This window comes from Ursus arctos, unplaced genomic scaffold (genome assembly GCF_023065955.2).
Source record: "Ursus arctos isolate Adak ecotype North America unplaced genomic scaffold, UrsArc2.0 scaffold_15, whole genome shotgun sequence".
Taxonomy (NCBI): domain Eukaryota; kingdom Metazoa; phylum Chordata; class Mammalia; order Carnivora; family Ursidae; genus Ursus; species Ursus arctos.
In genome coordinates this window covers 6092396-6108476 of record NW_026622819.1, presented here as the reverse complement: position 1 = coordinate 6108476, position 16081 = coordinate 6092396, and the positions used below count along the sequence as shown (strand labels likewise).

Below are 16081 nucleotides of genomic sequence, written 5' to 3'. Positions count from 1 at the left end.
AGGGTGCGCAGGCAGGGCAGACGCCCGAGCAGCCACGATGCGGGGCTGGGGAAACAGAGCTATTCCACAGGAGTGAACATGCTTTGGTTAGAGCTACAGTTCTTCTAAACCAATCATTCTTCTGTTAAGGAATCCTTTTGTTTATTATTTTTTAAAAGATTTTATTTATTTATTTGAGAGAGAGAGAGTGAGAGTGGGCAGAGGGAGAGGGAGAGAGAATCTCAAGCAGACTCCATGCTGAGTGTAGAGCTTGACACGGGGCTTGATCTCCTGACCCTGAGATCCTGACCTGAGCCAAAATCAAGAGTCAGCCACCATCCGACTGAGCCACCCGGGCACCGCAAGGAATCCTTTCAAAAGATTAGAACAGTGACATACCCCTCCACACCCACTGAGACAGCTAATCTCCAAAAAATGGACCGTAGCAATCACAGGCAAGAATGTGGGGCCACAGGAGCTCTCCTTCATTGCTGGTGGGAACGAGGTCCTACAGCCACATTGGGAGACACGGGAGCAGATTTACACAAAGCTACACGTAGCCTCCTCACATTATCCAGCAGCAGTCCTCCTAGGTTTTTCTCAACTGATTCTAAAACTTATGGCCACACAAAAACTGGCACTCAGAAGTTTATAGCAGCTTTTTTCATAATTACCAAACCCTGGAAGCCGTCCAGGTGTCCTGCAGTAGGTGAATGGATAAGCCAATTCGGCACACCCATACAATGGGGCATGTATCATTCAGCAATAAAAAGAAGTGCTATCAAGCCTGACAAAGATGGACGGACGAGTACTTAATGTAAATTGCATTAAGATTTCCCATTAACTCCAAAGGTTCCTGTGCCCCGAGCGAGTCCCAAGGACCCGTGAAACACTTGCCCAAATGCCAGACATAACAGGGGCCCTGCGGCCCTCATGCTGGAGTCACACTTAGACAAGCCCCATTTTTATCATTCTGGAAATTCATTTGGAAAGTTCTGGAGAGCTCTGCAGTTTCCTTTAGGTGCCGGTGACCGGGTACTCCCCGTGAAATGAGTTCATTCCTGTCCCTCATACTGTGGGGGCTCCGTTCTCCGGGGGCGTGAGAAGCATGTTACTGGAGGATGCTTCCCTCCCAACTCCTCTGTCTGACCCCTGGGAGGAGCCAATGGCTTCTGGATCCTGCTTTCATCAGAGGCCCCGCGGGTAAACACAAACTGGTCGGAAGGAAGAGAAATGACATGCGTAGAACAGAGAGGCCCTCAAAACATTCCTTGAGTATTTTTTTAATCATCAAATGAAACAGAACATCGATATTTAGTTTGCTTCATTCAGGAGAATTCCCCTCTCTCCTGTATGTGGCACCGGCCGTGGGACAGCCCTTGATGCCTTTCCGAGGACCTTTGTAGCCGCTTGGGTGAGCACAATGGCAGTATCAGCCACTCCTTGCTGGCTTCACGCACGTTCACCCATTTAAACCTTACAGCAACAGGGAAGCTATCGTTTTAAATAGCGTTAGACCCATTGTAGAGATGTAGAAACTGAGATACCGAGAAGCCAAATAAGTTACCCGGCACCACTTAGCTAACAGAAACGACTGTAGATTGTTTGCTCCTTGTGTCCTGAACCACCCTTCAAATCCCGAAACCCCAGTTTAATGAGCATTTATGTGCCATACGCTGATGAAGGAATTTTACAGAAAGTATCTCATTTGATGCTTGCAGCAGTTCTGGAAGCCAGGCCCTATTGTCTCCTATTTATAGATGGAGAAATGGAGGCTCAGAGGGTGTAAGCAACTTCTTCAAGGTTATGCAGGTCAATCAAGTCCGAAGTTAATGTTCCTTCTCCCCACCCCACCCCCCATCCTGGGAACTAGGAGACTGGCCATCTACACAAATGTCTGGTTTAAAAACTAGTGGTTTAATTGCCCATTGGGAAAAGAAATGACAAAATCCACCACTGCACACCGGAAATGTGAAGCATCGCCTTAGAGCGTGCGAAGAACGGCACTGGAAAGATGTGAATGTGTATTTGAAAATAATGCAAACGTTGTCTCGGGGCGCCATCTAGGGGCAGTCTCTGAAGTGACACCCTTTTCCTCAAGACTGCCCCAGCGGCGGGCGGGCCTGCCTGTCTCCCGCAAGCGGAGCACATCTTCCCACGCAGAAGTGTCTCATTTTGGGGTTGAGACACATATGGACATCGGACAACTGTCCAACACTGGGCAGGTCTTCATTTCTTGTGTTTCCCTTGTTCTTCTAAAATCTATGCAACTAAAGCGACCTGCCATGGTTTCATGAGCAAAGCAAAACTAAAAAGGTAGTTGATCATAAGGGGCAGGGGTCTTTACCTTTCCCACCCTGTCACCTGTGCCACTGGGCTCTGCCAACAGCCCCGGGGTCCACCTACCTTCCAGCACACCTGGCTGCAGGGGTTGCCGCCCATCCCTGACCTTGGCGGCCTCCACTGAGTCACGCTTGTCTGGGTGCTTATGTGCCTCATACGGGTGTTGAGGGGTTGGAGGTGGGGGCGGGAGCAGGGTTGCAGCTGGTTCCGCAGGCAGAGTGTGTCACTGTCACCGAAGATGGAGATGCTCCACGCTGCAGTGATCACATGGACGACAGGATCAAAACTCAGTTCTTCCTTGTCTGCTTCCTCTTCCCATCTTGTTCTTTTCTTCCCTTATGCCCACCCTTCCCTCCCTGAACAATTCCAACTGCAGGTGCAGAACTGGCAGGTGTGTGCAGGTCCGTCCTTGAGACAAGGGCCCCAGGGCTCTGCTGAGTCCCTCCTCTGAGCCTGGAGGGGCCAGAGGCCCGCGGGGAGCGCCACGGGCTCACCTGGATCGGCAGCAGAAGTGGGGTGCCTTCACAGTCCCCTCACCCTGACATGTCCCTCTAGGTTGTGCCCCTTTGCTGCTCCCGGGTACTATGTTCCGGGAACCCCCTGAGAGATGAAGCTGCTTCCCGGGGTAAGCGGACAGCAGGGTGCACAGAAGCTGACTCCTCCTGGGTTCACTGTGAGCTGCAACCCACTCACTCCTACACCATTCGTAACGCAGGCATCCAATGTCTTCAGCACCAGGCCCCAGATAATCCAGGTCAACATTACTAGAATATTCCACAAGCATCACTTGCTCCCCCACAACTGCCTGCTTTTCACTTCTTGATTCTTTGGTCCATGGTTTAGCAAAATGGAAGCAATTCATAAATCTCTGACTTTTCCTGATTTTGTCTGAAGCCTCCAGAGCTGGACAGCCCCCAACCTGGGCCGGTTGGACAAAGCATCCAGGGGGCATCCCACCAGCAACCACCAGAAGTGTCTACTCTAACACTGAAGCTACGCTCAAGGGAAGCGAGAGCACATTTCACACGTGCTGTCACTGTTTTATACTTCAGCCATTTTGACTCCCCAGGGTCAACGCATCTACTGATAAAAGTCCTTTCTGCCGCACTGATGACAGTTTATTGTAACATGTGGAAGATGTATGATGCCCGCCATATGCAGATACTTGTCATTAGTCAAATGAATCATGCCTGCAGGTGCCCGGGGAAGGCCGGGGCCAACTGACATCTTTATGAGGATTATATAGTCTATGCAACTGAAAATAGCTAAGTTGAAATTTTTCAGTAGGACCTACACTTTTCTGCATAAGGGAAAAATAGTGCCTATTAAATCTCTTTTGAATTTGCTTAGTATGGCTCTTTCCTTTAAATATAGCCTTTTTTGCTGTTACTGGTCAGTAAGCTGACCTGAAACACCCCCTTCCCCAACCATGCGCACTGCTAGGTGTAGGGAACTGATTTTCTGTGCAAAGTCTGATTTATTTCTCAATGAAAAAAGAAAGAAGTCTGTATTGTCTTCCTAAGCATTCTAAAGCATCACTATTGAATAATTGCTTATTTTTACCTATCAGTCCTAAAATGAGATCCATCTGACCTCTTACCCGCCTCTGTTGATGTGTTAACGTCAGCAGCCTGAAGAGTTCACACGTCATTTCTGAGCATTGTGAAGTTCTGGTAACCTCAGTCAATGGCCACGAGGCCCACTTCCGGGCTGTGCTGGTATTTGGCGTAGCTGGCTCAGACCCACACGAGCAGGGTTTGAGGACCATGTCGTCCCGGTGCTCGAGGCCCTGGAGGGACTCCTGTATCCTACTGCAGGGAGAGCCAGTGGAGGGGTTGTCTGTTGCTCAGGTCAGCCCCTCCAACCCAGCATGTGTATGAGAGAGACAATACTCCAGTGACATATGGATGGCACAGTCTGAAACGTCCGAAGTACAGTGGGTTTGGACCTGAGACTGTGTTGTTTGTCATCCAGGGCGATGGGAAGTTACCAGACTGCCTCTGGGATATAGGCAAACTTCAGGACCTGTTAGAATTTTCACACCCAAAGCTGGAGACTTGCGTGGATTGTCATGGATCTGCTGTGTAATTGTCCGTAAACGCTTCCATGCCCTCTCACTCCTGGGCCCTATCTAGAGGCCAAGTACTTACACTGGCGTATGTATAATTACATACAAGGGGTTTGGGGTCCATGGAGTATCTTCATGCTGTCAGTGTGGCCACTGGAACAAGAAGCAGGTTATAAAAGGTGGGGGGGAGGGGGTGGGGAATGGTCAGAAAATATCAGAAAGTAAGTTCACAGTTGAGGGGAAAATTTCCCTCTAAGCCTCTTCTCTTCTACATATGGACCTTACTACAGACCCTTCTGGAAGAACAAAGTCAGGGAAGGATGACATTAATGTGTCTCTTTAAGAATACTTATTTTGGGGGCACCTGGGTGACTTAGCCGGTTAAGTGTCTGACTCTTGATTTCGGCTCAGGTCATGGTCTCAGGATCATGAGATCGAGCCCCGTGTTGGGCTCCATGCTGGGTGTGGAGTCTGCTTGAGATTCTCTCTCTCTCTGCCTCTCCCCCCCCCTCTCTATATATATATTTAAGAATGAGAGTGAAAAAAAATAGGTATTCTTTTATATATATAAGAATACCTATTTTTTTACATGACTTGAAGTCCTAGACACTTGTTTTATGATAAAAATTACAATCTGTAGGTGCCAATTTTTTTATACTTTGTGTTTCATGTGTGTTTGTTTGTATGGCTGATTTTGGTCAGGAATGCCTTGAGGAAGGAGAAGGAGGATGAGGCCCTTTGCTGCCTTGTGGACTGAAACCACCACAGCAGAAGCAGATCCGCCATGCTGGATTTCTGGTAGAACGCTCACTGCCAGCTGTGGGCCCTGGACAGTATCCCCTGCCCCAGCTCTTTCGTCTCATCAAAGCTGGTGCTGGCCCATTGCCCACAGAGGGGAACCGACCAGAAGATCTCAATGTGCCCCTGCAAATCAGCAGACCATCACTACTCATTAGACAAATGCAAATTACAAACACAATGAGAAAATGAAACTAGACACAGACCTCAAACCCTTCACAAAATCCACTCAGAATGGGTCGCAAGCCTCAATGTAAAACGCAAGACTGAACCTTCCAGAAGACCACATAGGAGGAAACCTAGATGACCGGGGGTGTGCAGTGGCTTTTTCGATACTATACCAGAGACACAATCCATGAAAGAAGTCATTGATAAGCTGGACTGCATGAAAATTAAACACTTCTACTCTGCAAAAGACTGTATCAAGAGAATTAAAAGACAAACCACAGGCTAGAAAAAAATATTTGCAAAAGACACATCTGATAAAGGACTGTTATCCCAAATACACACGGAACTCCTAAAACTCAACAGTAAGAGAAAAAACAACCTGATTAAAAAATGGGCCAAAGACATTAACAGACACCTCACCAAAGATACACAGATGGCAAATTAGCACATGAAAAGATACTCACATGCTGTCATCAGGGAAATGCAAGTTAAAACAACAAGGCCAGACCACTACACACTTATTTGAATCACCGAAAACCAGAACACTGACAACACGAAACGCTGGCGGGGATGTGGAGCCCCAGGAACTCTCATTCATCGCTGCAGAACACAAAATGCTACAATTACTTCAGAAGATGGCCTCGTGGTTTCTTACAAAACTAAACAGACCTTTACCCTACAATCTGGCAATCACACTCCTTGGTATTTACTCAAGGAGCTAAAAACATGTCCACGCAAAAACCTGTACACACATGTTTATAGCAGCTTTATTCATAATCACCCAAACTTAGAAGCAGCAAAAAATGTCTTTCATAAGGTGAATGGATAAGTAAACAGTAGTCCATCCAGACAGTAGGATATTATGCAACACTAAAAAGAAATGAGCTATCACGTCGTGGAAAGACATGGAGGAAACTTAAGTGCATGTTACTAAGTGAGAGAAGCCAGTGTGAGAAGTCTCCACACTGTAGGATTCCAACCCTACGACATTCTGGAAAAGGCAGAACTATGGTGACGGTACACCTATCAGTGGTTGTGGGGGAGGGTAAGACAGGGGAGGGAAATAGAGCACTGAGGGTTTTAGGGCAGTGAAAATATTCTGCATCCTATTATAATAACGGACGTATGCCCTTATTCATTTGTCCAAATCCAAGAGTGAATGTTCAGGTAAACCGTGGACTTTGGGTGAGAGTGCTGTCGGTGAGGCTTCATCCTAGGCTGAGATGAGGGAACCATTCTGGTGAGGGTTGTTGATAATGGGAGAGGCTCTGTGTGTGTTGGGGGTGCTGGTGATGAGAAATCTCTGCTTCCCTCTCAGTTTTGTTGTATACCTAGAACTGCTGTAAAAACAAAGTCTTTAAAAAACTGGAGGCAGGGGTGTCTCATGCTGCTGAAGGAATGTAAGACAGTACAACCTCTTTGGAAAACAGTTTGGCAAATTCTTAAGAAGTTAAACACACATCCCCATACGACCCAGTTATTTCATACATAGGCATTTGCTGAAGAAGCACACGTCCACACAATTCTTGTATGCCAATGTCACAGCAGGTTTATTCAGGATAGCCAAAACCTGGAGAGATGCAAATGGTTATCAACAGGTAAATGAATACACAATATGGCTTACCCATACGGTGGAATACTATTCTGCCAGAAAAAGGAATAAACTGCTGCTTGCATGCAACGATATGAATAAATTTGAAAATAATCATGATCACCAAAAGAAGCGAGACCAAAAGAGAGTATATCATGTATGATTCCACTTATAAAAAGTTCTAGAAAATGCAAAGTAATGTATAAGGATATCAAGCCCCTCAGCGGTTGAGGTAGGGCTATTGGTGTGAAGGGAGGCGTGCATTTCAAAGGGACACAAGAAAATTTTTGGAGTTCATTATCTTGATTTTTTTTGATAGTTTCACAGGTGTACATATATGTCAAAGGTCATCAAATTGTGCACATAAAGTATGTGCATTTCATGTGATGTCTGTTATTCTTCAATAAAACTAAAACAGGGTGTGGGGGGCACCTGGGCTGCTCAGTCGGTTAAGTGTCCAGCTCCTGATTTTGACTCGGGTCATGATCCCAGAGTCCTGAGATAAAACCCCACATTGCACTCTGCACTGGGCATGGAGCCCACATGGGGTTCTCTCTCTTTCTCTCTCTCTCTCCCTCTCTCTCTCTCCTTCTGCCCCTCCCCCTGTTCACGCCACTCTCTCTCTCTCTCTCCCGAAAGAAAAAAAGAAAAGAAAAGAAGAAAGGTAGTTTGTTTCCTAAGTAAAAGGTCTGTGATTCAATAACCATTATGGGCTAAGTTCTTTTTTTTTTTTTAAAGATTTTATTTTTATTTATTCGCCAGAGATAGAGACAGCCAGCGAGAGAGGGAACACAAGCAGGGGGAGTGGGAGAGGAAGAAGCAGGCTCATAGCGGAAGAGCCTGATGTGGGGCTCGATCCCAGATCGCCGGGATCACGCCCTGAGCCAAAGGCAGATGCTTAACCGCTGTGCCACCCAGGCGCCCCTATGGGCTAAGTTCTGTCTCCCCAATATTCCTATGTTGAAGTACTAACAGCCCGTGCCCCAGAATGAGACTGTTTTAAGCCCCTAGTCTGTGGCACTGTGTTATGGGAGCCTTGGGAGACTAATGCGATAATTTGCATAAACTCACAGAATTCAAGATTTTCTCTTTCTAATGCCTGGTAGGCTTTTTATTGTCTAACAAAATATGTAAGAAAATAAGGAGGAATCAAATATTTGACAAAAGCTACATCAGTAGTAAGAATACAAGCGTTTACCTAGAATTTTGTAATTTTCAAAAACAATCCCACGTAACTTTTCTATCTCAACAGAAGATTTGCTGGTAGCTTTCTCCCCCCTCTGTCTATAATATTAGTTCCAGCTTGAATAACCCACGTGCTAAGGAGCAGGAAAACTGTAGCAGTTACTGTAGGAGGGAAATCTCAGGTGTCATAGAGCTTGGCTGCCTGAATGTACAGAGAAAGACCAGGGTCTCAGAGGGATTTATTGACTTATCGAGAGGGTAGGAGAGTGAACATTGGAATCAGCCCTATAACTTGGGGTTCCTTGGCTTCTAAATCCCATAATGTCTCTAGAGATAAAAACCTAAGTGTGAGCGTTCACAATCTTTCTACAATCATGCAACACTGAAAAATCTCACACCAGGCAGCTGACCCATACGATCGCCTCTGTGACGTTCCAAACCGTATTTATCCCAGTCTGTTTCTCAAGGAATACTTACACCAATCTGTAAGTGACCTAACCTAACAGATCCCCTTCCCAGTCCTGCAGCGTGGTAATCCATTCCCCCTGCAAAGCGGCTTCCTGGGGCTGTGGAGAGCCTACAGCTGTTTGAAATGTGAGCCGCATGAGGGAGCCCTAGAGGTTTATGTGACATTTGTAACACAATCCAGTTCCTAAATCATTCCCACATGTGAGGTTCAAAGTAAACACTATGCTACCCTGCTCTCATTTTCGATTGCACTGCCCTCGGGGCTAAATCCGAAAAGCTAAGGAAATCGCTGTTTCCAGTATTCAGGTAAATTGTAGAGCTTCAAATGCCTCATCAGCTTGATGCTTGTTCCCCTTACAAAGCTGCTCTGCTTTGTACTCCTTTGCGCTCGTTTCTCTGTCCATCTCTTAGCAAATATTTCCAGTTGTCTGGACGCTTCCTCCTTGCAGCCCATGGAGATTCCAGCCATCAGCGGGAATCCAGGAACTCTGTCTTCCTGGACAGGAGTTGCGTGCAGACACAGTCCTGAGGGCTGTCTGTCATGGTCAGTGCTTCAGCCCTTTCTGTGCTTCCCCTGCTGAGCTCTAGGGGCAACCCCGGCACCTGGCTCACTTCTACCTGACATTCCCATAACCAGAGGCTCTTTCATCGATGCCTCACAGCCCCCCGGACACTGCCTGTGGCTGTGCACTTTGCCTCTGACTCTGCCCAGTGAAGGTTCCAGAATAGCAGGGACTTCTGTGACGGTCCCTCTCACTGCAGCGCCCCCAGCGCCCTGCACAAGCCTTGCACACACAAAACAGCCATCAGGGATCGTTCACTGAATGATGAGGAATCAAGCACTGGGTTACTTGGTCTTCCTTCCTTCCTTCGTTCAACTGTCAGCAAACATGTGTGGATCGCTCGCTGTGCACCGTTCACAGGGTATATGTGGGTCAGTGATATGGTCCAGGACAGAAAGGAGCCTAGAGTTCATGAGGAAGCATCCTGTGAATAATGTTAACCCAGTGTGGTCACTGGCTATTGGGTTGGTGACCAGATGTAGTGGCTACATCAGCCCAGGACGCACTGAGCTGGAGTCATGGAAGCTACCCCAATCTGGAAGCCCCTGAGCTGACTTGTGAGGGACAGATAGGAGTTGGCCAAATAGAGGAGCAGGGATGGGGAGTGGGGGAGGGGTCATTCCAAACACCAGGTCCAGTGTTTTTAAAGGTACAGAAGCCTGGAAGCATAGCATGTTTTTCAGTAGGTACAAGCAGTTTGCCATACTGGAGGACAAAATGAGATTTGAGTAGTGATTGTGGAAGTGACAGAGCAGATGGACAGAGTTATATATTTTCTTTTTCTTTTTAGGAGTATATATTTTTAATACTTCCAGCACTGACTAGTATACTGTACTGTGAATTTTGTAGTATTTATCAATTTATTATTACATTACTTATCAATTCATGTAATTGTTCCCCACTCAAGGGTGTGCATTCCTTGAGGGTCGCCTAGCAAGGAGCAGATCTCTAACAGTTGCTCCGTGAGCGTTTGTTGGGTGGATGGGTGGGTGGATGAGTGGAGAGGTGAATGGGTGGGGGTATGGATGGATGGATGGATAGGTGGATGGATGGGGGATGGGTGATAGATGAGTGGATGGGGGAATGGATGCGTGGGTAGATGGGAGGATGGTAGATGGATGATGAATGCATAGGCGTTGGACAGATGGGGATTGTGGATGGGTGGGTGGACAGACAAATGGACGGATGAATAAATATGTAAATTAAACTGAAAATACCTAGTTCCCAACTGTGTAGCTGAGGACCCCAGTAATTTCCCTGCCTGTATGGCTGCTCTGCTCCCCCTAGGCTGACTCTGCCAGATTTCTCCAGCCTCAGGAGACTCTTCCCTCCAACCACCCTGCTTTCTTGGCCAAGTGATGCTGAGGGGGTGGGAAAGGTCACAGAACCAGTTCTTTCCCACAGCCCCGGAGAATGGAAGGATTCTTCCCCCAAGGCTCGGAAGGAACCCATCAGGGGACATCATTAGATGAGATGATACTATACACTGAAGAGGGAGGGCGACGAGGGAATGTCAGGATCCCTCCATCCACCCTCGCCTCCGCAGGCTCCTGACGTGTCTTCATTGCTGTCAGCAGAGCATGCAGACTGCTCTGAATGCTTGGATGCTGCTCTGGTCCTTGAGTGCAAAGGTCAGGATTCATCTCTGAGATATCTGTGAATATGATCTGCTGGCTGTTTTCATATTCTTTAGCCTTAATATCTTGACCCCACAACTGTTGCATCCCACCCCTTCTTTCTGGACACAAATTGTCCAAACAGAGGCTGATCGGCTCCAAAAAAAATTCCTTTTTCTTTCGAGAATCGTCTTTGACCAACTATTCCAGAAACTAGCTAAACTGAGGCTGACCTACTTATCAGGACTTTATAAAAATTCACCTCTTCTTCCCCAAGGCAGAACATTCCTAGGAAGTGGGGTCAAGTTCTGGAATTCTGACAAAAGATTGATACTTAAGCCTTCTCTGTGCTCTGGTTCCTCTTCTTTCATGGAAGGATACATCTCCCCAGACCAAGCCAGTTACTTATCAGTCAGGAAAACCGAGAGACAGGAAGTTCTAATATGGGCTGAGAAGACTTGGGGCTTCAAGTCAGCTCACCTTTGGTGCATCGGATGGAGGAACTGAGCCCCACTTAGGCGCTGTTTGATTTCCTCAAAGAAGAAGGCAGCACGTTTACTGCTAGGTGGGGGACTATGTTGAGTTTTGGTTACTAATATATCATTCAGCCAGCAAGTAGAATTGCAGCTCTGATATTCTTGGAAGAAAGGAGGCCAGAAGTATCTCCCTTCCTTTTTCCCTTGATCTTGTAGATTTAACAGTCAATGGCTTTGTCCCATAGAATTGTAACACATGCTGGATCCTGGGTCCAAAATACTGAAGTACTTCCATGCATCGCTAAGGGGGCCACATGGCTGCTTGAATAGCATCGTGTTCCCAAATTATTGGATGTGGGGGATTATCAGATTATATTACCATGGGTCAAGTCACATTCATCCTCTGGAATCTTCTAGTCCAGCTTCAAGTTGACCCTCACCAGCCCATCCCTTTTGACCATCAATTAGGCAAAAAATGCAGGTGAGCGACAAGCTGGCACAACCCTAGCTTGTTTATCTGCGGTTGCTATTAAACAAGGAAACAATCTATGCAGGCGAGTCCCATAGCTTAGTAGGTCTTGTGATACAGAGTTCCCATATTTTACTTAGAAACTTCTTACAAAGAAAATACAACTTTCTCACTTCCCCTTGAAAATCTGGAAGAAAAAAGTCTTAACAACCCACAGATACATCCTGAAATAAAAGCAAAATTTAACTGCTCTTATACACAACGGAGTCACGCTCTTTTGTTAAAGTCATCCATCCGGAAAAATAGAAACATGATTTAGACCTTTTCTGAACCGGTTCCTTTACCTGTTAACCTTTGGAAAGTGAATTAAAGCTGGTGGAAGGTGCTGAGTTAACTGCTATTGAATCAAGGACCATGGAGACAGATGTCTGCTCCGGAGCCATGCGGTGGGCTGGGCACATGCCAGGGAGCTAAAAACATATCAGAATGACCTTGCCATTGATCAAATGCTCCTCTGAAATTCAGAGCACACCCATCCGCAGAATGTTCCTCTAGAAACAGGTGTAGCAGCCACTGCAATCCCAGGAAGAGTAGCAACAGTAGTGATAATGCATGCTAACACTATTTTATTTTTTCAAGATTTATTTATTTATTTGAGAGGGAGAGAGAGTACGTGAGTGGGGGGAGACACAGAGGGAGAGAATCTCGAACTGACTCCCTGCTGAGTGTGGAGCCCAACTGGGGGCCCAATCCCAGGACCCAGAGATGAAGAGCTGAGCCAAAACCAAGAGCGGAAACCAAGAGCTGGACGCTTAACCAACTGAGCCACCCAGGCGCCCCCATAGTAACACCATTTAAAATGCTTACTTTCCTCTGATGCTTTACGTGTGTGAACTCAGATGATGGGGCCATCATCAAAACTCCTGTTCATGTAGGTTAAAACTCCTACCCGGTTACCAAGATTGATACCGATTTAAAAATGTTCTCAAAAGGTAGACGATGTGACACCAACGTGCACCCAGTCTGGCAGTCAGAGTTCCTGGTCGTGAGAAGGCAGACCAAGAGGTGAGTGTACTGTTAGGCTTCACCGTGTCTTCTTTCCCCAGAGCCTCCAGCTTAAAATGCTGTCAGGATTCTGTTCAGAGAAAAAGAATGAGAAGTGTCACTTTATAGACGTCATTAACTTTATACACATCAGTAACCACTGAAGAGATACTGTGCAATTAAGTCTCATCTCGCACGGTCAGAGTGAAGGAGCATCCTGGGGTTTTTTGGTGTGTGGCTGATTTATTTGGTGTTTGTTTCAGAAAACCCATACCAAAAGTGTGGGTCGTGTGGTGAGCAGAACTCGAAGCCATAAACCACAGGAAATCGGCTTCCTTTTAAAGCCATGTTCATCCTACACTGTTGGAAAATGAGTATTGCGTTTGTGCTGGGCTTCTAGTCTAATATTGACGACAGACATCAGCTTTGGTTACATGTATCTGAAAATGGAAGTTAAAAAACGGTCAGAAATGAGAGTGTAATTAAATACACACAGAAGTAACTTTGTGCATTTTCTCTTCAATTTGATGACTTAAAAGATAGTGGGCTGTCTGCTTTGCTGTCAGTGGAGAGAGGACGGGAGTGGCGATCGCCCTGGTGGCCATGGACCTTGGTATTCTGTAGTCCCCCAAGCAGGCCCGGTCACACTAGCCATGCCGTGGCAGGGTCTCAGGAAAACACGTGCGTGACCTGAGCAGTCCTAATAGGACTGCTTTCAGTCCTAAATAGGACTGAAAACCCCCCTGGGTTTTCATGGCTGGCAGATGACTCCATCAGAGCTGGTACAACCAACACGGCCACATAGCAAGTCAAAGGGCATGAAGGCTTCCCGACCAAATCCCCCTTCATTTTCTGACTCCCATAGGACAGCAAACTTAAAATACCACCTCGGCAACCTCACTCGCCATCTGTCATTCTTCAGGCCATATCAGATGCTAAACAACAAAAAAAAGTGCACTTTTTGTCCATGAAAAAACAGAAGACGTAACAGTTAGAAGCTCTGTATTCCAATTTCTGCATTTTAACACAGTCATGAAAACAAAGCATGGTAACATTTTTACATGTTTTGTTTTTCTTTCATTTTTCTTTTAATGGAATTCTTCTTCCCGCATGATAGAAAGCTCTTTCCTCAGGATGCTGTGTTATTTATTGTTATAACCCCACGCTGCTTCCTCTTTCTGAAGTCATACTTTGGGCCAGCAGTGACCTACCTAGTACATTCCACACCCCGAGCAGATCACAGATTAATGCCACTTTCTCTGCAGGACAAAATTATTTCCACCAGTAATTATGTTAATGAAACACATGATAATAATGGCAGGGAAGAAACACAGTGAAAATTCCCTTGTATTGAATTTGATATGTGTATATACAATCATGCCAGTTAAAAATAAAGTAAAATAAACATTATAATAAAAAACACATTAAGACACTAATACATTTTTTGAAAAACAAGGGAAACTTGTAGCTACATATTGGTCTAACACCTGAATGAATTACATTGCAATGTTTAGTTTTGATCCTTAACTTCTGCATATTTGTCAAAATTAACATTTTAGCCCATTCATGTTCAACGGACATATAACAAGATTTGTCCTGTCTCTTCATCCATAGCTAATCGAAAAATCCTTTCTAAATTTTAATTTCAAAAAAATTTTTTTTCACATGAGGGAACAGATACATAAATTGTTAGGAAAAGTCTTACATACAAGCGTGAGTTTGTCAGAGATTTATAAAAATCACATTTCACAATAAATTCCAGAAGTTGAAATAGCATTGGTATCTCTGTTTCTTCGGGATTGATTCTAGCGTCCTTCAAATATCTCGCAGTTGAAGCATTTTCTGGAAGATATCTGCCCCAGAAACTTCACCATCAATTTCTATTAAGGGAAAACATCCAAAGGAATCTGAGAATATGGCTGAAGTTTAACAAACACTAACAATATTTAGCCATGGCTCTAGGAGAAGTGTCCAGTTCTTGGTGAAATTAATAAAAATATTCAAACAAGCCCTGCCATCCCTTCTGGCAACGCGAGGCCAACATCTTTTGTCCTTCCCTCTGAACTTCTGCCTTGAAATTTGATTCTTTTTTTCTGTGTAAATTTCCACATGCTTATATTGTATTGTTGCAGAGCTAACGGCTTTCTCCGCCATATCTGTGCGCTGATCTTCAAGGACCGACTCTAAAGCTTGAGTTTTGCTCTATGATTGTTAGGATCGGGTCTGGATATTTGTAAATATTTTTTTATCTGATTTACTTGATTCAAAATTTCACATCAGAGAAAAAGATGGCTCAGAAAAACATGGCGTAGAGCAGAGAACAAAATCAAAGGAGCTCCCCTGGTGGCCGCGTTGACGTTCGGATGGCAACGCGCTTCCAAGGTGGAGGTGGACTTTTCAACATTGGCTTTCGCTCCAAGCGGAGCTTCATAATAACATATCGTTTCAGCAGGGAGAGCCTTTCCATGGGTATACCTCTAACTTAGAGCATTTTTCACCTATAAAGAGAGATGGAAAGGAATAAGTTATTGTTTTCCAAATGGTAAAACAGCCACCAGGAAGGGAAACTTCAAGTGGTCGTACAGAAGATCAGAATTGAAGGAACTCAAGTTCTGTTTTTGTGTTTCTAAGGTCTATTGCTACCATGTTAAGTTTTGCATCTCCTGTTTAAATGCAGTCTGCAGCTCGGAGGCCGGAGGACGGAGGGTACCCAAAGCAAGTTCCAACAATGCCGAACTCCTACCAACCTGCTCTCAGAATAAACGCAGGAACGTTCACTCATCGCTGGTGGGAATGAAAATGAGACAGCTGCTTTGGAAGACAGTTTGGTGGTTTCCTAGAATTTTTTTTAAAGGGAAACAAAATAAAAACTGAATAATTGAGCCAGAAATCCCACTCTTGTGTGTTTCTCCAAGTGAATTGGAATCTTATGTTTACACAGAAGATACCCTTCCATCGGTGAGTGAGCAGTCATATATTCGTACAACAGAATACTACTTAGTGATAAAGAGGAACTGGATACTGATTCACAAAACCACATGCAGGAATCTTAGAGACATTTTGCTCAATGAAAGAAACTTGCCAAAAAGCCACCAGTTGTATAATTCTAATCATATCACAGTCTGGAAAAAGGCAAAATGATAGGTATTGAAAAGAGATCAGTGGTTGTCAGGGTTCTCTAATAAAAGGAATCGGGGCTCTTTGGGAAAAGCCTGTAATGCATCAGGGTTAAGAAATGAAAATCTAAGGGCAACCAATCACAGTCAGCTAGGCTATCCCAAATAATGCATCCACTGAAGCCATAGCCAACAAA

General features: G+C 45.4%; 1 long non-coding RNA gene across 1 annotated transcript; it reads left to right on the top strand.

The window, feature by feature from the left end:
* The first annotated feature begins 8855 nt into the window (after nt 1-8855).
* LOC125283365 (uncharacterized) lies at nt 8856-15593 on the top strand. The gene is made up of 3 exons (XR_007191132.2): nt 8856-8906; nt 12717-12789; nt 15446-15593. It is a non-coding gene; the product is annotated as an uncharacterized LOC125283365 (long non-coding RNA).
* Nucleotides 15594-16081: the final 488 nt, after the last annotated feature.